This window comes from Microtus pennsylvanicus, chromosome 13 (genome assembly GCF_037038515.1).
Source record: "Microtus pennsylvanicus isolate mMicPen1 chromosome 13, mMicPen1.hap1, whole genome shotgun sequence".
Classification (NCBI taxonomy): Eukaryota; Metazoa; Chordata; class Mammalia; order Rodentia; family Cricetidae; genus Microtus; species Microtus pennsylvanicus.
This window is the reverse complement of record NC_134591.1, coordinates 48,138,814-48,164,318: the sequence shown is the minus strand read 5'-3', so window position 1 is coordinate 48,164,318 and position 25,505 is coordinate 48,138,814. Positions and strand designations below refer to the sequence as shown.

Here is a 25,505-nt window from a genome sequence, read left to right as displayed (position 1 = left end):
CGTCTGAATCCTGGCCTCTGCACCCAACAGCCTGGGGGTGACCCTTGTAAGTGCAGCATCACGTGGAGGTGGGAGTCAGACACTAGGCACCTGGGCAATGGGCCACCTCCTGGAGAAGGCTTCAATATGCTGATGCCAACGCTCAGCCAGGAGCCAGGTGTTAAAGCTGCACACGGGAAGCTCACTTCATAACAAACCCATCCGGCTCATAGGGTCGCTTTTCATTTTGCACTGCCAGTTTCGAGTTTTTAGAAAAGCTTGGTAATTTCAACTGTTTCTTCCTATGCCAGGGCTCGCTGTTCCCATAAGAGGAAAAAAACTAAAGGAGCCAAGGGGAGAAGGGCTGGCTCCAGAGCAACTCCTGGCCCTTCAGGGTTCGCAGACCAGCAACCCGAGTTTGCCCTCTGGTGGTCATGGCTGTGCTGACAGCCCTGCTCCTCGATTGCTGGGCTCACAGAGCTAAGGTGACAGTGCCAAAATCTCAGGGTCCTGTGCGATGGGTCAATTTAAATTTTTCAGACGTTCTGTTCATTGAGTGTTGGGACATTAACAATACCCACCGAGCTCTAGCGCTTCCTCTTTGTCAGACACAAGAGCAGCTCCTTTGTAAGCTGTTTCAGTCTCTCCAGCACCTCATCCCACAGTGTTGGGCTTCATCTCCATTATATACCGTGTCTTGTCCTAAGTCACGCTGGGATGTGCAGGGAGTGGGAACTTGAATCCAGGCCTCCCAACTATAGGTCGATGCCTGCAATGCTCTCTCTACTCTAGAATCAGGAGGCGGGTCAGACAGTGCCTGCAAGTTCAGTGTCCTAGATTAAACATGTCTGGAGAACCAACATTTGGAATCTCCAAGAGCCAAGAAGAAAGCATTTTAGATGTGGGAACCCAGGAACCACGGGCAGTTAGGATAGAGAAGGTCTTGCTGTGGGGGTGGGGTAGAGGGTGGTCCCCGGCTTTGCATATGAAGACAGAGACTATCAGGCCTGGCTAGGCGGTGTTACAGGGTGGGAAACTTGGGCCTCTGGTCTCCTGACCCGGAGATCTTTCCATGTGGGTTTCTCAATCAAAACGTGGCCAATCATGCTCCTTTTACAGCCATTGCCATAAAGCTGTGGACTTTTGTTCCAGAACAGCACATAAAATATCCCATTATTTGCTTCCTAGCCGAAGCTTCTGTTTTACATCTTAAGTCTAAAGTGTAAGCCTCATAAAAGGTAATCATCTAAGGCCTGTTCAAAGAGAAGCCATAAATTGCCCATTTAGCCCAATCAGTCTTTATTGTGCTCCTATGGGTACCTGACCAGAACAACCTGGGCCTTGGGAGAGGGAGGGGGAGCAGAAACCCCAGCTCCGGTTTCCAAGCTATTTAACTCTCTTTTGGGAAGGAGTGCCAAGAGTTGATCCAAGAGACAGAAATGTCCGGAAACATCATCGCCATCCTTGGTCGGCTGTACAGCGGGGTAAGGGAGAAGGGAGAAGCCAATGTGAGCTGAGAAAGAATGAAAGCAAAGAGGGCAGGATTTACTGTTGTTGTTATTGTTGCTATTAATTGCTCGGTAATGACTTTGCCCTAAGCCCTATGCTCGGTATGTGACGTGTCTTACCACACAGCATTCCTATCGTGCCCTTTGGTGGACAAACAGAAGCCGGGGGAGTTTAGATGTCAACAGCCCCAGATCTGTGATTCAGACTGGATTTTACTTGATGCAGAAGCTTTTAACCACTGTCTTGTGTCACACTGCTTTGGGGGTGGGTCTTCAATGATTAGAGTTGCTGACCAATGTAGGCCACAGGGGTCTGCAGACTGGAGCCTATCACCCTCCAGTTTCTCTAAGATCCAAGTATGCAAGAGTACAGGGAGGGTCCTTGTCCTTCCTTCAAAGAGCAGATCATAGAAGGGAGTGAGCGCTGTTACGCATGTCTCCACAGTGTCTAGATTAGGCTTGGGGTACAACTATGGGAAATTTGCCTCTGGAGCTCTTCTTGGGTCCATTCTGTCCCTAACCCCCCAAGTCCTGCCTTCTCACCTCCAGTTTCTACTTTCACATGCTTCTGTTTCCCCCCACCTCCCCTTCTCTCATGCCTTACTTCTCATATCTCCCACAGTGTGAGTCTCCTCATCTGCCTCCCACTTTCCCGCTCCTCCTGTATTCCCTATCCACAGTGTGGGCCCTGCTCCACCAAGATCCCAGTGCTCTCAGGACATTTGTCCAGGCCCTCTGTTCAGGGTAGAAAGCTCTACATCACCTGCAGCTGTGGGTCGCTTCAGCCTCCCCTCTCGGGAAGGTGTGGTTCTGGGGTGAGCGATCTGATCATGGTCAGATGAGTCAGCCTGTTAATCTACACAAAGGGACGGTAAGAGATTCTTCGCAGGGGTGCTGCAAAGATTCAATAACATAAACTCCAAGTATTCATAGCATTGCCAGGCACCTAGTAAACACTCAATAAAATCCTGGGGGTTAACTGCCGTCATCATTGTCAGCTCCTGACTAGTCCTGAGCCAAAGGCTTTGACCTATTTCCCAGTCCTCAGTGAGGCAGAAAGATTCAACACGATCTGCTCTCACTTTAAAGATCTGTGTGAAGTCCATCTTGCTCCTTTAAATGTGGTTTGGCCCGTGGCTAATTTGACCATTAAACTATGGCAGAAGTGACATTATGCCTGTTCTGAGATTTTCACCCTGGTTCTGGTAAGAAGTCTCATGGTCCCTATGACCCAGGAGGGACCATGAGATACAGGGTCCCAGAGTCTACCTTCTAGCGATCCTGTGAAGTCTTAGGAAAATCTGAGCAGATCTGTCTTGGTCCCAAGCCTCATGCCCCACCACCACCTGAAAATTGCCCAATGTCCAAGTGAATAGTCGACAGAGCAGAACTCCCTAGCCAGCCTGCCTGACTCCTGACTTCTGAGATGGAGAGACAGGCTGACGCTGCTCTCATAAACTGGTGAATTTAGGATTGCTTGTACATAGCCATAGACAGCTGAAACCATGAACCAGGGTGCCTGGGCTTGCAGAGAGAGACCCTCTGTTCTCGCTATGTTAAGATGTATATTATCGTGAGTTGTTTTGGGCTGGGGGATAGCCTTGCCAAGAAAGCACAGGACCAGAGTTCAATCCTCGGAACCATCGTTCACAAAAGCCTAGTGTGGTAGCTTAGGCTTGTAATCACAGCAAGAGGAGGGCCTTGGGGCTTGCAGGCCGGTCAGATGAACCTACTCTGTGAGCTTCAGGCCAGTGAGAGACCTTGTCTAAAACGCCAAAACAAGGTGGATGGCATCTGAGGTTGAGCTCTGTTCTCTACGGACATGCACTCACACGGCACACATGCCTATGTACACATACATGTGCACGTAAGTTTTTCAAAACTTAAGAGGGCCGAGGTTGTAACCAGTTGTTGGGGTGCTTGCCTAGCGTTCCTGAAAACCTGGGCTCCATCCCTAGCACTACATAAACTGGACATGATAGAGCACATGTCATCTCAGCACACAGAAGGTGGAGGCAGGGGGATTAGAAGTTCAAGAACATCCTTGGCAATACAGTGAGTTGGAGGCAAGACTGGATTACATGAGACCCCTGTCTCATTAGCAAAGCAAACCAAACCAACAATCCCCCAAATTTATGACTATGTTTCCACTTCCATTGAGCCTAAAAGCATCAGTTTTATGCGTTAGCTTATTTCTTTACTATTTCTGCATTCGATGTTATACTTCTTAATGTTTTAGATATTTTATTTTTATATTTACTCAGCGTGAATTATCTTCCAGATCGAAAAATACTGCAGAGCCAGGCCAGGACACTGTAGGAGTCAGTTGGATCTTTGGTTGAGCATGGAATATTGTTCGTCTTCCAAGAGACCAAAAAAAAAACGAGCCCCTGGCATACAGGTTGGGCAGCCTCTTCTTCCACTTACTATTCATTTGTTCTTTCAGTAAAATTTGTAAACCTGAGCCTTTTACACAGTCTCCAGTTTTACTGCAACCTGGTGTCTCTTTCCAAAATTTTAACATTGTAAGTCTCACTTGGCCTGAGTTACACAGCCCATTGTCCTGTCACGGTGACAGATGGATCTAGTCTGTGAGAATTATTTAGGACTTCTAGATCCTTTTATTATCTTATAATTAGTGGGGTCATCTGGAGGTTTCCTAGGAGATGAGGGATTGAGTCTGCATGTCTCTTCTCCTCCCTAAGAACGCAGCTAATTCATCACGGTGGAACACCTGACCGCTCTGGTGAGCTGGCGCGCTGGTCTGTGGAGGCTGCCTGCTTGGCTGGCTGGCTCAGCGGGGGCTCATCTTCCACCTAATGGTCTTTCCCTCTTTCCTGACTTCGTGGTTCCCTGTGACTTTTCCTTCCTGGTTTCATAGCTAGAAACATACAGATAACAATACTTCATAAAGAAAGACATTTACTGGAAAAGTAAAATACCCATATGTAAAATCCTCCAACTTACAGAAAAAATACAAGTGACTTTCTTACCTTTCACCACAACCACCTTTCTGTATGTCTTTTTTTTTTTTAATTAACTTTGGTGCCATCCATAATCCACAGCTTTTTGTGAACTTATCCTGATGTGGTAAATCACATTTCTCTGGCCCTTCTCTTTTCTGTGTGCTATTCAGATGACCACCACGTTACCACTGGCAGGTACTGCAAGCTGGCTCCTTGTTAAAAAAATACTTTACTGCTCTCTAAGGCAGCCCTGATTTCTGGAAAGAGCAGGAGGCTCCATAGCTTTTCTTATGTTCTAGTTTCTCTGCAGGCTGTGGAACTGCCCTCCTCTAAGAGGCCCCCGTTCTTCACAGCAGAGAGCAGTTCAGAGCTTAGGACTGTGGGTTCCATGTCAACGATGAAGTCTTAGTGCTGGGGCCAAAACTCTTTCGTTGGTTTCAGCTTTTGCCTCATGTCGCTTGGGACAGAGAAAATGGTGCTTTGGACTTCTGGGGATCTGCTAGGATATGTGCTTTCTGTCTTCTTGACAAAGTCATTCAAGAAGAGGGAAGCTCAGTCGAGAAAATGCCTCGAGAAAACTGGGCTGCAGGCAAGTCTTTGTGTGAGCACACACACACACACACACACACACGCACCAGCCCAGTGAAGTACAATTCATACAGAGAAAACATCAGCAACAAGGGCCCTCCTATCCCATGCTATTTCAAAGAGGATGATTCAAATCCACAGAAGCACAGCCATATGCGACAATTTTTATGTCCAAATATTTTCAAGCTATGTAGACATCCCTTTCACAGGAACATTTATTACTTAATGGCCAGCTTTTCACTTTCCCCCAAACAAATGGATACTCTAACTCTAGGGCAGAAATGACACACAGATTTTGTTTTACTAGGAACACAGAATGCAAGACACCTTCTGGCCAGCTCAAGCTGCCTGCCACCACTGTCCCCGAAAAGATCCAGAGCTAGTTTCTGCCCTTGCAAGTGGATGTGAATATATGGTCTTCTCCTGCTTCTTGCAGGTTCCTAAGGGCAGTCCACCACCCCGAACATTTTGCAGCTCTCCTTTCACACTCTATAATGTATCACACAGCTCATCCTATAGAATTTTACAAAGAATTGTTACAAAGAATAGCATTGACAGATAGGCCTCACCATACTTAACCTTCCCATAGGACTAACGGCTGCTTGGTTCCAATTATGTACTATTACGAAGATGCTTCAGAAAACATCGTTGGTACAGACATCTCTTTGCCTGGGTGTAACTGTATTAGTGGGATGAGTCCCTGGATATGGTGGCAAGGCATCTGGGATACACTATGCATTTTGCCAGTGTTGCAAAACTGCCCTCAGGGGAGCAAGCCACCTTGGTTAGACACCTTGATAATGAGTGGCTGGTGGCTTCCACATATCTTGCCGACAGAGAATAGTATCAAGCTTTATGGTGAATTCCAGTCTGGTGGGTACCAGATAGATTTTACTGAGGCTTCATTGGCATGTCTCTGATTCCTGTGACCGTGGGCATCTTTCTTACAATTCAGAACAGTTTTTCTCTAACTATGAGCATCACACCTTGTCTAGGTGCATCTTTTATGCTTTCAGTTTATCTTTACAGTTTATGTTTTAAAGGAAAATGATTTTGGCCTGTGATACAAGAAAAAAGTGTTTTCCGAGGCCAGTATTTGGCCTGCAATTCCTTAGGCGTGATTGTTACACATTAATGTTTCCATATGAACTTTAGAGTTTGTGAAGTTAAAAAAACTGTTGATATTTTTATTGAGTGTTCTTATCACTGAAGAAACTTTATAGTTTTCTTTGTTAACAGTCAAGTTTATCCTGTCTTTTCACGTGAAATGTTGTCTTTATCGTATGTAGAAAAGTCCTCCTCAAGGGGATTATAAAACTGCCCTCCCTCACTTCTTGTGAGCTTTCATCTTTCGGATCCAAATCTTTGAGCCATTTGGGGTGAGGTGTGAAGTTAAACCCAGCTTTGGTTTAGAAGGCTACCTAGTTGGTTCCATATCAGCTAGTGAATAATTCATCTTTTCTCCACTGATGTCCGAGGCCAGCTTTACAATACACAATTCCATATGTCTTTCCATTGTGTTCTATCGAATCTGTGTGCCAGGGGTGAGTTGCCTTAATACAGATGGCTGTGTGAGGACTGCTTCAAAGGCAGGGTCAGTGTTCCTCACTGCTTTTCCCTTTTAGACCTTTCTGAAATATTACCACATACATATTTTTACAATACAAACCGTACAACTGACTTATTCGTTTAAAAAAATACTGTTGATCTTTCCACTGGGATGGCGTGACACGTGGTATTGACCTAGAGAGAACTGACGTATTTATGATGTTGTGTCTTCTCAGTCAGAAACGTGCTCGGCCCTCCCCTTTGTTCAAGCATGTGTTTATGTCTCTCTGGAGTGCCTTAAAGTTTTCTTCACAGGGATCTTGAACATTTCTAGTTAAGATTATTCCTAGATATTTTATCTTTATTATTGGTATTGTCAGTTTTCCCCTACAGTATCTAATTGAATGTATATTAATTCTCTAGGTCTTTCTCTCTTCCCCAGGAAGAAAGCTCCAAACTAACCCCCGCTTTCCCTGGAGTGGATAGACGAAGAAGCCAGGATTGTTACCATTAGAAGTAGAAATAGCTCCCCACTCCGACCTCTGCAACAAGTGTCTCCAAAACTAAGAAAGTGATGGCAATAGCAAGAGAGTATTCTTGCCTTTCTCTTGGAGCTCAGAGCACGTGCTCCTAGGACATCAAAGATTATGCTGGCAATGCTATGGCATGAAAATGTCATCAGGAAATATCTTCCTTTGTACAAAAAAAAAATACGGTACAGAACCTAGGATTTTCTTTGTGCTAGGCAGGCACTGCTGACAACACAGTGGTCCTATCTCTCTATTATTTTTAGAGACAGGGTCTGACTAAGTTGCTCAGGTTGACCTTGAATGCACTGTGTAGCCCAGGCATGCCTTGAACCCATAATCCTCTTGCCTCAGCTTCTTGAATGTCTGGAATTACGAGCCTGTGCACTGGGTTCATTGCCAACCTGTTTGCATTGTGTATATATGTATATATAATATATGCAATATATATATTTCTCATCAAGAGTGATTGAAATCTATCAAATATTTTTATCAGAGTCAGTGGAGAGTGTCACCTCAATTTTCCTACTAAGTCTTTAAATATAAGTAACAATCTCTATCTCCCCCTGCCTACTCCTCATCTCCCTTTGTATTCTTTGATGAATCTCATTATATTGCTCAGGCTGGTCTTGAACTCCTGAACTCTAATAATTCAGCTACCTAAGTTTCTAAAATGCTGACTCAAGAGTCCACAACTTCCCATCCATAGTAACTCCCACTAATACAAAGCTTTATACTAACCACTTTGCGTAGAAGGTACTGAATTACTTAGAAAAAAATAATATTCTTTTAGTGGTTTTTCTGTGTTCTGCTTGTTAGTATCTTCCTGAAAAATTTCATCCAAATGTCAAAGTGAGATTTCCCCCATAGTTTTCTATTCTTCCTTTCATGAAACAATCACTGGGTCCTCACCCCAATGCTTAATACTTTTCTTTAAAGTTTTCTTTCACATTGATTTAGCTTATGTGCAAGAGAGTTTTGCCTACATGTCCATATTTGCACCACATGCATGCCTGGTGCCAACAGTGTCCAAAAGGGGACATTGGGTCCCTTGGGACTGGATTTAGGGGTGGCTATGAGCACCACGTGGGTGCTAGGAATCGAGTCCTGGTCATCTGTAAGAGTAACAAGTGCTCTTAACTGCTGATCTGTCTCTCTGTCCTCTACACTTTCCCTTTTAAAGTATTTAGAAGCTTTACCTATTTGTATGCCCTTGAACAATTCAAATAGTGTCAGAGCAAATTGAGGTGTGGAGCAGGGGAGTCAGGTGTCTTTTTTTTTTTTGATACTTTCTTTTTAGTATTGTGCTTTTAGATTATAGTCATGTATTATCTATTACATTTTAAAAATTTCATCTATCAGCATGTTCCAGGGTACTCATGGCGCTAACATGCCTTTTGATCTTGTGTTAGGTTACTGGGGATTCATTCAGAGGTAAATAAGATATTATACCTCCTCTTAAGAGATTATAGCGGACTGAGGAGAAAACTACAAACATAAGTGATTTGATTGTGGTTTACCAAGTCTAGAGACTTGAGGGAAGACTGGGGGTAAGGGCACACACAGCATTGACACCTTCCCTGTCCGAGACCTGCATTAGGTCTATATACACAGTAAACCCTTTGGTCCATATATCTCCACTTACAAGTGCTGATTGCAGAGTCACTGGTCTGTTTTGAGGCCTCTGGTTTCTGCTGCACTATTGATGCTGGGCCCTTACTGGAGCTCCTCTTGGTTATCCTGCCGTTGCCCTGTGTTGTGGAAATCCTGCGGCTTTGGGTCTGCAGGACTGGTCCCTTCATGTGCTCCAGCAGATCACAGATGGGGTGGATATTGGGGTGGGCCAACAATAACCTGGTTCTGGGCCTGGTGGTTGCAGGGTAGGTCAGCCCACCAGCTCTGCCTTGTTCTCGCCAGAGTGAGAGCCCACCAGGGTGAGCTCTCCTGCATTGCCTTGGTGAGCTCACCCTTGGCAGGGATGAGCAGTGGGTGGGGCCAGTTCTCCCGCTTTCATCCCCAGGGTCAGATCTCCCATGCGGACAACTTCAGGATCAGCTGAACTGTGTTGTCCAGGCATGGTGTAGGGGCCACTTATCCCGAGTGCTGCAGCAGATGAGAGGCAGGGCCAGCTCTCCCACCTGTCTCAGGTGTTGATGGGTGGCGGGGAATGGGGTGGGCATCTCTCTCACCCATGTTGCTATATGGCAGATAAGTATTGTAAGCTCTTCCCTGCTCGCAATATTGGGGCTGGCTCACTCACACCTCTGCCAATGGGATTGGCTCTATTGTGTTGCCCACATGAGGTGCAGGGCCTGCTCTCTCGAATGTCGCAGCTTCTGACCTCAGGACTTTTCCTCTCCTCTCTTCTCCTCTCCTCTCCTCTCTTCTTTCCTTCTCTGTAAAATTGGCACAATAATGCCATTCTACTCCTCGTTGGGGAAAGCTTAAATGAAGCAAAGTTAAACGCCAAACACTGAAGGATTTAGTTCAGCAGATTTTAAATGTCCTCCTACCTGGTACCTGTTCTATAGAGTAGACCCATCCAGTACCTGCTCTGTGATTACATGACCACAACACAAGGTGTCGCTGCAGAGGGAGCAAAGCAATGTGGGCGAGACAAAGCAGGCAACAAGGCAGTTCATGCCTGGTGAGGTATCTTCCCCATCTATGGGGTCCAATGGCAGGTGAGGTATCTTCTCACATCACTAAGACCCAGAAGATGCTGACTGAGGCCCTGACAATGCACAGGCACTTGGGTTTCTTGACCTTGAATCTTCTGAGTCTCAGAGGACCTCAGAACTCTGGAGAAGAAATGTCTGGAGATGTCTCAGTTCGAGTCTCTGATAAACTATTCAGAAGACTACATAAATGTAGATTTATTATGAATAGTTCCCTTTGCATTTTCTCTCAGATTTGTTGAAACAGTCCATTGTGAGTTAACATAAGCTCATCGTGGAAATTTCAAGACACAGAAAAGCATGTTGGAAAACAAGACTGTCAGAAAAACTACTGAGAACATCTGGTTGCACCAGATTCCTCCTATACTGAGAACATCTGGTTGCACCAGACTCCTCCTATACTGAGAACATCTGGTTGCACCAGACTCCTCCTATACTGAGAACATCTGGTTGCACCAGACTCCTCCTATACTGAGAACATCTGTTTGCACCAGACTCCTCCTATACTGAGAACATCTGGTTGCACCAGACTCCTCCTATACTGAGAACATCTGTTTGCACCAGACTCCTCCTATACTGAGAACATCTGTTTGCACCAGACTCCTCCTATACTGAGAACATCTGGTTGCACCAGACTCCTCCTATACTGAGAACATCTGTTTGCACCAGACTCCTCCTATACTGAGAACATCTGGTTGCACCAGACTCCTCCTATACTGAGAACATCTGTTTGCACCAGACTCCTCCTATACTGAGAACATCTGTTTGCACCAGACTCCTCCTATACTGAGAACATCTGGTTGCACCAGACTCCTCCTATACTGAGAACATCTGGTTGCACCAGACTCCTCCTATACTGAGAACATCTGGTTGCACCAGACTCCTCCTATACTGAGAACATCTGTTTGCACCAGACTCCTCCTATACTGAGAACATCTGTTTGCACCAGACTCCTCCTATACTGAGAACATCTGTTTGCACCAGACTCCTCCTATACTGAGAACATCTGTTTGCACCAGACTCCTCCTATACTGAGAACATCTGGTTGCACCAGACTCCTCCTATACTGAGAACATCTGGTTGCACCAGACTCCTCCTATACTGAGAACATCTGGTTGCACCAGACTCCTCCTATATGAGAACATCTGGTTGCACCAGACTCCTCCTATATGAGAACATCTGGTTGCACCAGACTCCTCCTATATGAGAACATCTGGTTGCACCAGACTCCTCCTATATGAGAACATCTGGTTGCACCAGACTCCTCCTATACTGAGAACATCTGGTTGCACCAGACTCCTCCTATACTGAGAACATCTGGTTGCACCAGACTCCTCCTATACCTATTGTTAGTTTGCATGGTGGCGATAACAATTTGCACTCAAGGGAGGTTTAATTTCTTTTTTCTGATCCCTGTTTAGCTTACAAAGCAGCTCCCATGTTATGGTAAAACACTCCTGTGTTTCATTTTCAGAGGCTGCACATCCTATAATCACTTACCCAGTCTTCAGGGTGGGGCAGGTTGGCTGCTTCTGCCTACTTACTATTATAGACCTTGATGTGCCAAGCACCCTTAAACGTGGATCTGCACATGCCACAGTTATGCACCCATTCTTCTGTTTGGGGGCACCCTGGTTATTTCTGCTTACTTACTACGACACGCCTTCATGTGCCATGCACCCTTATGCACGAACTTCCAGGGATAGGATTACTACATAAACTTTTAAGACACTTGATCTAAATAACGATGGTGGCTTTGGAGGAGAACTGGCCGTTTAGACTAAGAGAAGCACCTGTTTCCTCTCAGACAGTTTCCTTGGTGACAAGAGGTTACACTTGAGGTCTTGCATGGACCCTTAAGCATCGTTGCTGTGGCATTATAATGTCACTGAAATGGAAGGCTAAAGTTGAGTGGAGGGGAATGGAGCTGCAGAGCAATAGGAAAAGGCAGGCAGATGGGATGCCGGGGGAAGATGCCACTGGGAGCCCTGCCCACACTCTTCCCTGCCCTGCTTCAGTTTTCTGTTTGAAGTCTCCATGGAGCACTTAGGGAACTGAAGGAGCAGCGGGGTCTCAAGGCCAGGCAAGTGGAGTGTCAAGATGCAGAGATATACCCAGAACAATGTACAGAACAGGACAGGACTGGACTGGGCTGGACTGGGCTGGACTTCTGGCCTGGGCTGGACTGGGAAGAACTAGCCTGGACAGGACTAGACTGGACGGAAATGGGTTGGACTGGGTTGGGCTGCTGGACTGGACTGGATGGTGGACTGTGCTGGACCAGGATGGACTGGGCTGGACTGCTGGAATGGACTGGACTGGACAGGGCTGGATTGGGCAGGGCTAGACTGGGCTCGACTGAGTTGAACTGGGCTAGACTGCTGGGCTGGACTAGACAGGGGTAGAATAGGATGGACTGCTGGTCTGGGCTGGACAGGGCTATACAAGACAGAACTGAACTGGGCTGGACTAGGCTAGACAGGGCTGGACTTGGTAGAACTAGACCGGTCAGGGGTGGATTGTGCTATACTGGGCAGAACTGGGCTGGACTGGGCCGGACAGGGCTGGACTGTGCCAGACTGGGCAGAACTGGGCTGGACTGGGCCACTGGTCCATATCATGGGTGGACTCTAGGTGGCACTGTGGCTGCAAAAGTTTTGGGCTGAGGTATTTGGGCAAAGCTACTGGGAATTCAGGAGAGAAAGAAATAAAGAAAAAGGAATGGGATGAAACAGATGAAGGAGAGGGAGAAAAAGAAGGATGGAAGCCACAGGTCGTGCTTGATCCAGGAGAGATGAACTAGGCTAAGGTCACATTCATCTGTTCATTCACTCACTCAATGAGCGGTTACTGGATCCCATCCGAGGTCTTTCATGGTGTGATGCAGATAAAGTAGCACCTGAGCAGCTGCATCCCTCAAACCGTGTGGCTTATGAGACGTGGGAGTGGCCAATGGTGTGCTTGAGAGGGACACTGGAGGCCTAGGGTGAAGGAGTTGAGCTGGTCTGGAAGAGAGCATAGCTAAGGATGGCTGTCTAGTAGAGGTGCAGGTTGAAGTAGCCAAGAGCGAGTAAGAAAAGAGAGATGAGGGAGGAAGCCGAGCCACAAAGGAGGTCTGTGCTGAGAGGAGCCAGACGGACATGTGTGTGTGTGGGGGGGGTGGGTAATAGCTGAAACAGGGTGAAGCCAACACAGCACTTTATTCAGACCAGAGAGTTGGGCCTTTATCCTGAGAGTTTGGAAAAGGATGGAGGGCTCTGTGCAAGGTGGGAGCTGGGTATAGAGTTGTTCGTGGTGAAGACAGGAATGGCTTGGAGGCTGGCCACAGAGGAGGCTGTGTATCAGGCAATGCAGTTGTGGCACTTGGTGGGAGAGCTGAGCCCCACACAGAGGAATGAAGTGGACAGATCACAGCTGGTGAGTGAGGGTTCTCACTACGAGTGGACACCTGACATTGGCATCTGGAGGGATGGATGTTGGTGTCATCGTGGGGGCAGTAGCCTTCAAACAATGATCCAGTTTGGATGAGATGACCGGGCACTTGACTTTTGACACCCATGTAGGGACAGTCCTAATCTCATCCCACTACTCCTTCTTTGGCTCAGGAGTGGGCACGACACGGGAAGAGGGAATTTCCTCCCACTGGCAAGTGTTTGGAGAACTCCCTGACTTCAACTGTCGCTGAGAAGCACGGCTACCTCCCATCACACACAACACAAGGCAGATACCAGGAACTTGTCTTCATGGCTGACCTGGATCTGGAAAAACTCCAGTGCAGGGCTCAAGTCTCAGCTCAGATAAGAAAATTGGGGCTTGTCAATCAGGAGAGTAAGGACCCAGAGGAATGTTTCCATAGTGGTGATGGTTGTGGGAGGAGTCCCGGTTAGCAGGGCAGCAAAGATGCAAGTGGGCAGTGGGGAAACGGGTGGAGAGGCTGTTGCCATGGCACCAAGAGAGGGGGAGTGGCAGGAGCAATGACGGAGGTGATAGGAGTAGGCCCAGGCTAGGGTCTCTGTCCTGGCAGTTTTGTACACAAGGAAATTGATCCACCTGCTCATCACCCGCATGCATCTCTAATGCTTAAGTCGACTTGCATGTGGTGGCATCCAGTGAGTTTTGAGAAATGCATACACCAATGGTCTCCCTATTCCAATCAGCTGCGTATGTCCATCAGTCCTACACATTCCCTTGTACCCCTCTGCAGCCAGTTTCTCTCTGAACCCCTGCCCCAGGGAGCTCCTTGTTTCATAGATCTGTTAGTTTCCCTGTTTGAGGCTTTTATATGGACTCAGTGTATTGTATCTGCCTCCTTTCCCTCAGCTGCGAGGGAAAGAGACGAGCTATGGGCTGTGAGACTCTGCATGGAAGTGTCTGCTCCCTGCAGAAAACGTGAGGCTCTGCAGTAGCAATCCAGCCCGATGGCTGTGAGGAGTGCCAACTACGTGTATCACACTTTTCTCTGCTCACTGTGGGCAAGATTAAAGTCGTGCCCATGGTTTAGCTACTATGACTAAGGCAGCTATAAGCATTTGTGTGCAGGACTCTTTGTGATGTGTTTTTACCACTGTCTGCTTCTGTCCAAACCACAGCTAAGAAACCCCACAGCGACAGAAAGAGAGGAGAGAATCAATGGCAGCCGGCAGGGGCCGTTGGGTTCAGGGAAGTATTTTCTTTTTAAGGTGTAGAAGGCTTGAATGTGTCTAAACATGGCCGCTCACGATCTGCTTGGCAGGGGTCAGCTGAAGAAAGAGAAAATGGATGATGTAACCCTGTAGAGGAGTGAGGGGAGAGGGTCCTCTCTCAGCTGGAGGGGAAGTGTTGGAGGGGATGCAGAAGCAGAGGAGGACAGGACGTGCCAGCATGGGAGCAGAGGAGAGGGGGTTCATCGGAGGGTTTCTGCTTTTACTGTGAAGTAGGAGGCAAGCACCGAGAAAGGAGGCAGGGGGTCAGAGGTCGTGGAGAGGGGTAAGGTATGCAATGGAGGGCAAGAAGGCAGGGACTAGAAAGATGAAGTGGGATCACTTGACACCGGAGTCCTATGGAGGCTCACGTCTGACAGGAGAGCACCCACAGCTGCTGTAGAGGTCTCACCAGGAGTCCAGCACCTCAGAGGCAGGTCTGAGGAGGGCGGAGGCCACAGGGAGTTTCTAAGTAGACCAGAAGACTCGATGGCAGTCCTGCAGAGCCCTGTGACAGGATAGGTATCTCTAAGTGGGTAAGTGAGTGTAGAGGGCACAGGACCCTAGCTTAGCTCTGACTGGTGTGCCAGAGGACAGAGAAGGTCACGTAGAAAGCCCAGAGCAGTCCCTAAGGTCAATGTGACCTTATGTCCAAGTGATCTTTCCATGACCGCCTGGTCAGTATGGCTTAAATGGCCAGAGGTCTGCATTCGGATCCTGGCTCTACCTCAGGCTCATTATGTGATTGCTGGAAAATTCTACCTTCCCCGTGTGATAGAGACACGGTCCCAGACAGCTGGGACAGGGACTCCCTGGCCACTGGGTTAATTTTTATTTCTGGCCCCAATTCTTCACCCCAGGTAGCAGGAGTCCACAGCCCTAGGCTTTGCCACACACTTTTACAGCGAGGGGTGTAGCCACCTCCTTCCATTGATTTTTGATCAACCTTATGACTTGATTGTCTCGGTTGATTTAGTGAACCTAAAGGAGTTTGCATTTTGGTGATTACGAAGAAGGAACATACATGGACCGAACTCAGCCACTCTGCATTGTGGACATTGATACTCAGCTCAGCAGAATCTACACTGTAACAGCTGAGATGAATGTAGGCAGAAGTAACATATGGGCAGAGAAAAGACTTGCAACGGAGGCTTCCATAATGTGGGTGGTTTGTCACACCGTGTGATCACACCGTGTGACTGATAGAGGACAGACCCTCTGTCAAGTACAGGTGTGGTCACCAACACGGTCTCTACTCCAAGCAGCTTGGGTTAGCAGAAGCAGAGGTGGCATGCCTTGAGACTTACTTATGTGTTAAAAGCAAATACTATTTAAACATCAACTTCCAATTCTAAAATTCACATTGAAATCTAAGAGGCAGATGGAAATGTTTCCATTGCTTCTTAGGGAGATGAAGGTGGCTAAAGAGGCTCACTGAATCTTTCTTGTCATGTGCACACGGCAGGACCTCATTGTGACGAGAGAGAGAGAGAGAGAGAGAGAGAGAGAGAGAGAGAATGACAACTAAGCTGAGGAGGACCTTTGATGAAGGATGTCGTCAAACCTTGCTTTGGTCTGGGCTTGAACTTGTCACCAGAGGCCTTACCTTTGTGGGTTAGCTTCTTGGCAGAAATGCATCTTCCCATAGGGCAGCCTGTGTGATCAATTCTATTCAAGGGCAAAAACAACAGTCTTTGTTTTCTTCGTATTTTTGAGTAAACTGGAACAGAAGTCCAAACTGGTTTCAGGAACAAAGATGCTTTTTGGAAAACGCCAAAGAAGACACTGGTCACAGTGATCTTCTGATCTTAGGGCCCAGGTGCCTTTTTTTTTTTAATACCCTTGGCACTGAGGGGCTCTTGATCCTGCTTTTATATCGAAAGGCAGCACTAAAGAAGTGGGAGAGGCTGGGGGTAAAGAAGAAAGGTAATGAACAGCTCAAGGTCCCAGGACAAGTGAAAGGAGAAGACCAGAGTCCCGTGCGTTAGTAGAAAGATGAACTCTGAGAGAAAGAAGGGTCCTCTCTTGCAGAACTAGGGGCAATGTATGGCAGCACTTGGTTTGTCTGGGATTGGGGACCTGGAGTGGAGCAGCTCTCTGAGGAAACTCAAACCAAAGGGCTCAGTGAAAAAGGATGCAGACTTCCCCTTGTGAAGGAGAGCCACAGGGCTTAGGAAGAACCACAGAGGCAGCTGTTGGGGAATACTATTTTAACTATGTAAAGGTGTGTTTCATTTGTTTCACCTTGCATCTGATTGGTCTAATACAAAGCTGAACAGCCAATAGTTAGGCAGGAGAGGGATAAGTGTGGCCGGGAAGCAGAGAGAATAAATAGGAGAAGAAGAGAGAGGAGAAGAGAATGTGGGAGGGAGGGACACGCCCAGGACCAGAAGCCAGGCAGCTGCCTGCCAGACGTGGAGACAGCAGGAAAGTATGATACACAGAAAGGAAGGCAAAAAATGCCCAAGGCAAACCATAGGTGAAGAGAACCAGGTTAAGCTATAGGAGCTAGCAAGAAACAAGCCTAAGCTCAGACCAAACACTCCTAAGTAATAAGAAGTCTTTGTGTCATGATTTTGGAGCTGGTTGGGGGCCCCAAAGAAAAAGTCTGGTACACAGAGCAGCAGCAGAACAAGAAGGAAAGGGGCTGAGAGGGCCAAGGAAGCACAGGTGGGTGAGGTCTGTATCCTGATGAGGCCAGCGGGATCCTAGGCTCCTCCTGTCAGCAGGAGTGGCTTCATCTCTCAGGGCTGACACAGCTCCTGCAGTGTCCTCTCTGCAGGCCTCTCCGATTGCAATCCTGTACTGCACTCTAGTGCTCCAGGTTGGGTGGGCAACCTGAATGCTTGTTTCTGACAGCCTTTTTTCAAGCTCTGTGTCTGCAGTCATGTGCAGGACGTGGGTATAGCCAATCCTGGGTTAGGCTAGTCCAGGAAGGTTGGCAGATAGCATGCGTGGCCTTCCTGCAGTTGGACCTGAGAAGAGCAACTTGCCTTCCTGGGCAGCTCCTGCCTCCTCCTCCCACTGCCTCTGCTCTTCCTCTTAACTTTCGTTGCCCCCTTGTGGCAAGCCAGCCTTCTCACTGCTGCCCTTTCCTTCATGGTGCTCTGAAGGCCCCTCTGTGAGTCTGCCCTCGTGGAGTGATGGAGTACAATCCACATCCAGCCCAAGGCTTTGAGGGAGGCTATGGAAGGGAGCACAAGGCAGGGCACTGATGGAGGAAGGTCATTGGCTAATAAAGGAACTGCCTTGGCCCATTTCATTGGTTAGAAGATAGGTGGGAGGAGTAAACAGAACAAAACGCTGAGAGGAAGAGGAAGTGAGCTCAGACTCGACAGCTCTCCTCTCGGGAGCAGACACCTCAGAGAGACACCATGCTCCCCGCTCCAGGGAAGATGCACGCATGAAGCTCCGACCCAGGATGGACATAGGCTAGAATCTTCCCGGTAAGACCGGTGCTATACAGATGATAAGAAATGGGTTAGTCCAGGTGCGAGAGTTAGCTTAGAAGAGGCTAGGTAGAAATGAGCCAAGCAGTGTTTAAAAGAATACAGTGTCCATGTAATTATTTCGGGGCATAAGCTAGCCGAGCAGGTGGCTGGGGTGGTGGGGACACAGCCCCGCCGCTGCTCCATATTACTACAGGGCACCCCACGCCTTGGCAGAGGCTCCACTTTCTCCTGCTTAGCCCCATCTCATCTCTCTGTTTACTGAAATCTCCGATCTTTCCATCACTAGCTCGCAAGTCAGTTCCTCCCCTTCAGTTGGTCTGTCCGTAAACCACCGCCCTCAGTGCATCTATGCACAGCTGCATGCTGGAAAGAACAATGGGTTTGTAAGTTAGCCTGTGCTGTTTGCGTTTAGTGAGAAGCTGACTGATTCCTCCATCTCAGAGTCAAGCATGGTAGTCTCCATGAGTCCTCTAAGACCCTTTGTCCAAAGAATGGGGTGGCCCTGTCCCACTCTGTCACATGAAGGGAAGAAGAAAGTAAAAGAGTCCTAGAGGGAAGGCATTGTGTCCCCAGGAACAACCAGAAGGAAACATCAGAGGTTATTGTTCATCCCATGACGTAAAAGTGTCAGTGGGAGAGAGAAACAGAAGTTCATCCATGGGAAGCTCATAGCTCATCGTGGTAGGCAGCTCAGCTGGGAGATCCAGTTACCTGCCTCAGCTTCCCCAGATGCTGTCTGCTGGATGCTTGCAAGCCTCTGAGTTGATGATGGAAGGCCAAGCCAGTCATCCCTGGGTGAGCCCCTGGTCTCATGGTGCTTTGTTTTTGTTTTTGTTTTTTTTTGTTATCTCTCTGCCTGCTATGTCTCCTTTCACACTTGCTTCCTATAGACTTAATACAGTTATTCAGAGCCAAAGCACGGCCATCACAGGTTGTTCTTGTGACGGGACAGAACAGAAGCCCTTGAGGACCTGACTCACTCTCCATGTGTTTCTGTTATCGCTCTCGGGCTGAGCAGACAGATGAACTCAATCCACTTTCATGGCGTTAGTATTGTCTCGACTGATTTCTGGCCCTATAACCCAGAGCCATGACCTATAGTCAAATGCGGTACAGTACACAGTCAGGAAAGCTTGCTGTTAACTGGTGGGCCCCTTACAGTAGGCCAGAGAGTTGTCTAATGCAGATTCTGGTTGTACTCTAAGGAGCATGTTTTATTAATCCATGGTTCCTCAGAGCCTGGCTGGGGACTCCTACAGAGTGCGCATCTGAGATCTGGCTGGCGGGGGAGGTCCTGAATGGGAGTCTTGGCTGCACTTGGGCTCTGATTTTTCACACCTCATTAAAATAGAGAAGTCCAACCTCATTGCATCAGAACTTTCAGGTGACACCACAGGGTTTCGAGAGGCAGCTCAAGCGTCAGATGCGGAGAGGCAGGAAGGATGTCAGTACAGGCACTGTGTGTTCTAGCGGGGTGTGCGGTGGATGCCAGGCTCATAAAGAGATTTATAATACACTGTCAAGGTGACTGTCGATACAGGAAATAGCTAATGTAGGGGGCAGGGCAGAGTCTAGGTGCAACGTTTCTTAGGGGTGCCCAGAGATGTTGCTGAAAGTGGTTTAGTGCTCGGTGTGAAGAGGGCAGGGGGGAGGTGACAAATGCTGTGAGGAGGGACACCCTGGGCAGAGGAGAGAAGGGCAAAGCCCCGGCACAGGAAGATGCCAGGACCTCAGGGAAGGGCAACGAGAGCCATGTGATATGGTGGCATGGTAGCAGAAGAACGAGTAGACATGGATACTGAGGGTTTGAAAAGATGAGAACCTCTCCTCAGACTTCATAGCTAGAAGGTGGCTTAAGGGGTGGTGTGGAAACTCTGACCCAGGATGCTCTTTGGCCACTTCTCTTATCTTTCAAAACCTTAGTATCCATGTCTGTAAGTTGGGGCCAGGAGCCCTGACTTCTCAGGATCATTGGTGGAACGCATGAGATGGTTTAACTGCAGTACCCTGAAGGAAACACTGGTGAATGAAGGCCTAAGACAGAGGTGTGTGTGTGTGTGCGCGCGCACGCATGCACAGAATGGTCCTGAACTCAAGATCCCCCTACCTCAGCTTCCTGTGCCTGGCTGGACTAGAGACATGCAGCATCCACCCGGCTCTCAATGGATGTTCGATACTGGCATTTCCCACTTGAGACATGGGCTTAAGTGCTAAGTGAATGAATTAAAGTCTTACTTTGAGCTGGAGAGATGCTCTCTTCCGGGGCTCTTCTGGGGAATTCATTAGTGAAATGAACTGCTATCGAGTGGAGATTGTGTTCATTCCCGACTCCACAATCGAAGCTCAGCCAAGATGGGTCTACACCGCAAGGTCTGCAGGGCATTTTGTTGTTGTTGTTGTTGCTTAAGTAATTTGGACTTTCATATCTGGAGCGTTTGAGTCATACCTCGGAATGAAAATTACACACAACTCGCTACGCAGTTAACACACTCATAATTATGCTTAATTGTTCTGAAGAGCCACATCACTGACTTCTGAGATGGGTCTCCCATGTCCCTTCCAAGTGACCCAGGAAGAATGATTACCCAGAATGGCTGAGGGCAGAACCTCAGGACAATCTGCTTTGGATTCCTCTTTCCTGCTGCCTGTGTGGCCCCCTCCAGTGGCTTGGCTTCCAAATGTAACCCGCTTGTTGATCTGACTGCATTTGGGTAAAAGAGGAAATGACTCATTTTCTTCCAACCACGCCTTCAATGAGCTATAGACACCCCTGTAGAATCTCTCGTGTAGATCCAATGGCTTTTATCCATCACTACCAGTTATTATAAGACTTCCCATTGGTTGCTATTGGGTAGCTGGTGTGTGGGAAGTTCTGAAGCAGTTTTTCCCTACTTCAGCAAGCCTCGCAGGGACCAACTGGCTCCTTTTTCTACTAGAGACTTGTTGTCTTTTTGAAGCCTCAGCTGTGTCCTAGAGATACTAGGAAACATTCCAAGTACCATCTTCTTACCTTAGACATTAATTCATGTCAAGTGCTTCACTCTCATCCGAAACATCAGGGTGGGCAAGCCTGCAGGGCATGGAATTATTGGTTGGTTGAGTGACCATGGTCAAATCATCTCACTTCACAGAAACTTGCCTCGTCCTCCTCTATAAAGCGAGGGGGAGATCTTCATTCTCAAGGACACCAGGAAGACAGCTTTGCTCCTTAGGTATTGGGTGACACAGGTCTAGCCCTTAGAAAGCCTGTAGAGCCGATTTTCTTATCATTCTCGATTACAGATAAAACACCAAGACTCAGAGAGGTTGAATCACTTGCACAGGATCTAACTCATGAAGAGCAGAATAAGAATTTGAGCCCGGGTCCATCTGACTCTAAAGCCTGTGATGTTCAATTCGCTTTACCTCCCTTACCCAGCTTGCCCTGTGTCCCGTCTCTTTGTTCTCTCTGCCAAGCGGAAGTGTTCCGCACTCCACGGGCACACTAGGGCTTCCTTTAGAATGAAGTCACTGTAAGAATGCAATATTGGGCTCTAGTTGCTGCTCAGGTCACAGCAGAGGCAGCAGCCTTCCCCCTTCACAGATACAGACAGGCACCCTATTGAGATATTGTGTGTGTGTCTCCTCTCCTAGCTAACTGACTTCCAGGTGTGGGATCTCTTACCTGGAGAAGGGAGATGACTTCAAAGCTGGTATTGGTGGTCACATATACTGTGTTCGCTATTTTGCCTTCTGCATGGGAATCAGAGAGCATGGCTGCTGACTGGCACTGTGAAACCTACCCATCCTCAGAAAGGTAAAAGGAGAGACTTCCAAGCCGGGCGGTGGTGGCGCGCGCCTTTAATCCCAGCACTCGGGAGGCAGAGGCAGGCGGATCTCTGTGAGTTCAAGGCCAGCCTGGTCTACAAAGGGAGTTCCAGGACACGCTCCAAAGCTACAGAGAAACCCTGTCTCGAAAAACAAAAACAACAACAACAACAACAACAAAAAAAAGAAGAGACTTCCACTTCTGCCATGTGGGTTCTGATTCCTCTCCTCAGAGCCCTCACCATGTTGTGTCTGGCGCTGGGGTCTGGACTCTCCTCAGAGCCCCAGCCATACTCTTATTTATCTGTCTGCCTGTCGGTGGCATTAATAACTCTTCTAATAAACTCCACACCTCCAACAATTCATCTCGGTGTCCCTTTTGAAACCCCATCTGAGATTATTCAGTCACTTTCTTCTTGGGAGCAGCCAAGAACCCCGATAGTGCCCTCCAGCAGAAGGACATTTCCTGAATCACTTTATGACAGATCCTCACATCAGTTAGCAGTGGTGACTCTACTCACTTCCTACCATTGTCATTTAAACTATATAAAGTACCTAGTTGGTGTTGATTTGTCCAATACTGGACTAGTCAAAAGGAGGCTTTCTCATTCTTAAGCCTACAATCGATTTGGAGAGGCTAAGACACGTAAAGTCCTTGCCAGTCATAGAGCAAGAGGTATATGATTGAGACCACGAGTCCAGGAAGTTGGAGGTGCTATGATTCAGGGAGAATCTGGTGGCTGCTTAGGTGCGGCAGTTAGAGTCTGAGAGAGGAAGCCACAAAAAGCTTCCTGGGAAAGACAGAATGAGGTTGAGGTTTGAAGGCCAGCAGGGTTTGGAGAGGGGAAGGTGAGAAGGATGTGTGTTTTTGCTGCAGAGTGCTCACAGAAGGCAGAGAGGGAGGAAGGCAGCATAGGCACATGCATTCTTCCAGGGAGCCTCTCCTTTACAACCGGAGCCTCCTTGCTCCCTGCTTGGGGATTTTTATGACCCTATCCATCTGTTTGCAGTCAGTCTCAGATTTGCTTTGAAATTCAAAAGCTGAAAGGGAAGTGTGATATTGGAGCCAGAGCAGCAGGCTGGGCAGATTTCTCCAGGAAGGAAAGAGTGCCTCATGGAGCAAAACTAACTCTAGGCAGACGAGCTCTTCTTGCTCCAGGCAGTGAGGACCAGGAGTGACGGTGGTGAGCTGGGAGAAGCTTCTGAGCTGGGCTGAGCTGGGCTGAGCCGGTCAATCCTGTGGACACCGGTGTGTATCCAAGGGTAGAGACCAGGGGCCTTCAGCAGGATCTTTGGTGCTTGGCCTGGCCCCAGTGTTTGTTTTCTTTCCCTGTTCTGGCAAACTGACCTGAGCCTGCTGGGAGAGTTGGCTCAGTCTTCTATGCCTCTTGATTTCCCTGGCTCAGTTGCTACTCCTGCATGCCTTCGGAGCATCAGTATCACACAGAGCAAAGACCTTTATTCTTCAGTAAAATGTCAGTCATTGATCAAGTCCAAGATCCACAGTCTGGACCTCCAAGTACTGCTCGTTACTTCCCAGACAAGGAGCTTGGTGGAGCTCTGGTCATCCCTCTTCGTCTTCTGTCATTCCCACAGATCTGTGACGTGGGTGGTTCCCTCCCACCTACAGCACCAGATCCCTGACCTCCTGAGTGGTTCCCTCCCACCTACAGCACCAGATTTGTGACCTCCTGAGTGGTTCCCTCCCACCTACAGCACCAGATCCCTGACCTCCTGAGTGGTTCCCTCCCACCTACAGCACCAGATCCCTGACCTCCTGAGTGGTTCCCTCCCACCTACAGCACCAGATCCCTGACCTCCTGAGTGGTTCCCTCCCACCTACAGCACCAGATCCCTGACCTCCTGAGTGGTTCCCTCCCACCTACAGCACCAGATCCCTGACCTCCTGAGTGGTTCCCTCCCACCTACAGCACCAGATTTGTGACCTCCTGAGTGGTTCCCTCCCACCTACAGCACCAGATCCCTGACCTCCTGAGTGGTTCCCTCCCACCTACAGCACCAGATCCCTGACCTCCTGAGTGGTTCCCTCCCACCTACAGCACCAGATCCCTGACCTCCTGAGTGGTTCCCTCCCACCTACAGCACCAGATCCCTGACCTCCTGAGTGGTTCCCTCCCACCTACAGCACCAGAGCCCTGACCTCCTGAGTGGTTCCCTCCCACCTACAGCACCAGATTTGTGACCTCCTGAGTGGTTCCCTCCCACCTACAGCACCAGATTTGTGACCTCCTGAGTGGTTCCCTCTCACCTGCCTTCCTGAATGCCCCACCTACACTTCCAAGGCTGCATCTCATGCCTGCAGTTCCACTCAGCCCAAGCCTACACTCTGATGGATGCTGTCCAGGAGCGTTAGACACGCCTGTTGCATGTTCCTGGGGGCTCCCTGCCATGGCCTGGAGAAGCTTAACAGAGTCAAACTGCCTCGGCAGAGAGCTCACACAGGTGGCATTTAGCTGGTAGGATTTAACTTTTGATTCAAATCACTTAAAAAAAAAAGACAGATGATTTCAAAATCTGGCAGTTGTGTCAAGAGGGTGGAAGGTGGAGAAAGAATTCCAGCCCATTAAAACTCGTCAGCACTTTGCAGATAGCGGCTCCAGTCCTGCATTTTTCCAGGGCAGGAACCGAGTCTCAGCCTTGACATTTGTTAGGAAGTTGATGGCAAAGCAGAAGAACTGGAAACACCCACTGGGGTCTGAATTAGCCCCTCGGGGTCTCTGAGTGAAGTCCTAGGGAGTATGGAGATGCAGGCCACCTGCTTTACCTCTTTCAAGGACCACCATAACACCTGTTACTGCTGCCTTGCAGGTACGAAGCTTGCCAAGGTGTTGTCTCAGCTAATCCTCACCCCAGCTCTGGAAAGGCAGCCCTCGTTTCCATGGCTTCGCAGAATGGGGGTTCAGAGACACGTTCAAGGACAAACTAACAGCAAGTAGCCATGGCAGGCCTTGGGACCCAGGCCAGCTCTCCTTTGTAGTGTTCCGCCATGCTGTCCCCCTCTCTGACAGCAATGTGCTGCTTTCTTTAGGATGACCATGCAGTGAAGGCCACAGGGAGGCAGGACAAATGCACATTAGTTCCAGGCACAGAACCTCGGGAGGTGTGCAGAATGGCCGTTGTGTCTTCAGCCTTTCGGATCCAATGTCTGTGTTAGTGCACACATTTCATGTCCTCTGTGAAACTTACAGGGAACACCAGTGTGATGATTAAAACAATAATAAAAGCCAAACCAAAGGCTTTAGTGACAAGAAAAAGAAATAAAAGGAAAATAGTTTGAAACAAATAAGTGATCTGATTTGTTAATGCTTGCAACGGACACCACTTGTGGCTCTATTACAGCAAACAAAAGTCTCAGGACATGGCTTTCTGTACATCGAACTGTTAAAATGTTGTTTTTTTTAAGCCCAGGCTTTATTCTTGTTTACATTCCCTCAGTGACAAGAGAATCTTTACAACAGAGAATGAGTTTATTTTATCCATGTTTATCTTATTTTGCACCTGTCTAATGCTGCTGTGAGAGCTAAGATCAGGGAGCGGGGTGGGGGCAGGGATATGTGGCTCTCCCACCATCACAACCTCTGAGGGGCAGTGTTGGGAGTGATGGTGTTTGCAAATGGGGCACTCTTGGTAAGGTTTGGAACATCCCAGAATAGCCTCCTTCCAGTATGGACGTCAGTTGTGCTCCTATGAGCTCTAGTGTGCATTAAAACTTAGCAAACACATACTTGGTGTTTATATGAAGTGGATTTAGG

At 48.2% G+C, this 25,505-nt stretch overlaps 1 long non-coding RNA gene across 1 annotated transcript; it reads left to right on the top strand.

Annotated features, from left to right (window-relative positions):
• Nucleotides 1-1,314: 1,314 nt before the first annotated feature.
• LOC142834355 (uncharacterized) lies at nucleotides 1,315-25,033 on the top strand. Its single transcript, XR_012907568.1, has 3 exons — nucleotides 1,315-1,463; nucleotides 3,769-3,888; nucleotides 24,562-25,033. It is a non-coding gene; the product is annotated as an uncharacterized LOC142834355 (long non-coding RNA).
• The last annotated feature ends 472 nt before the right edge of the window (nucleotides 25,034-25,505 follow it).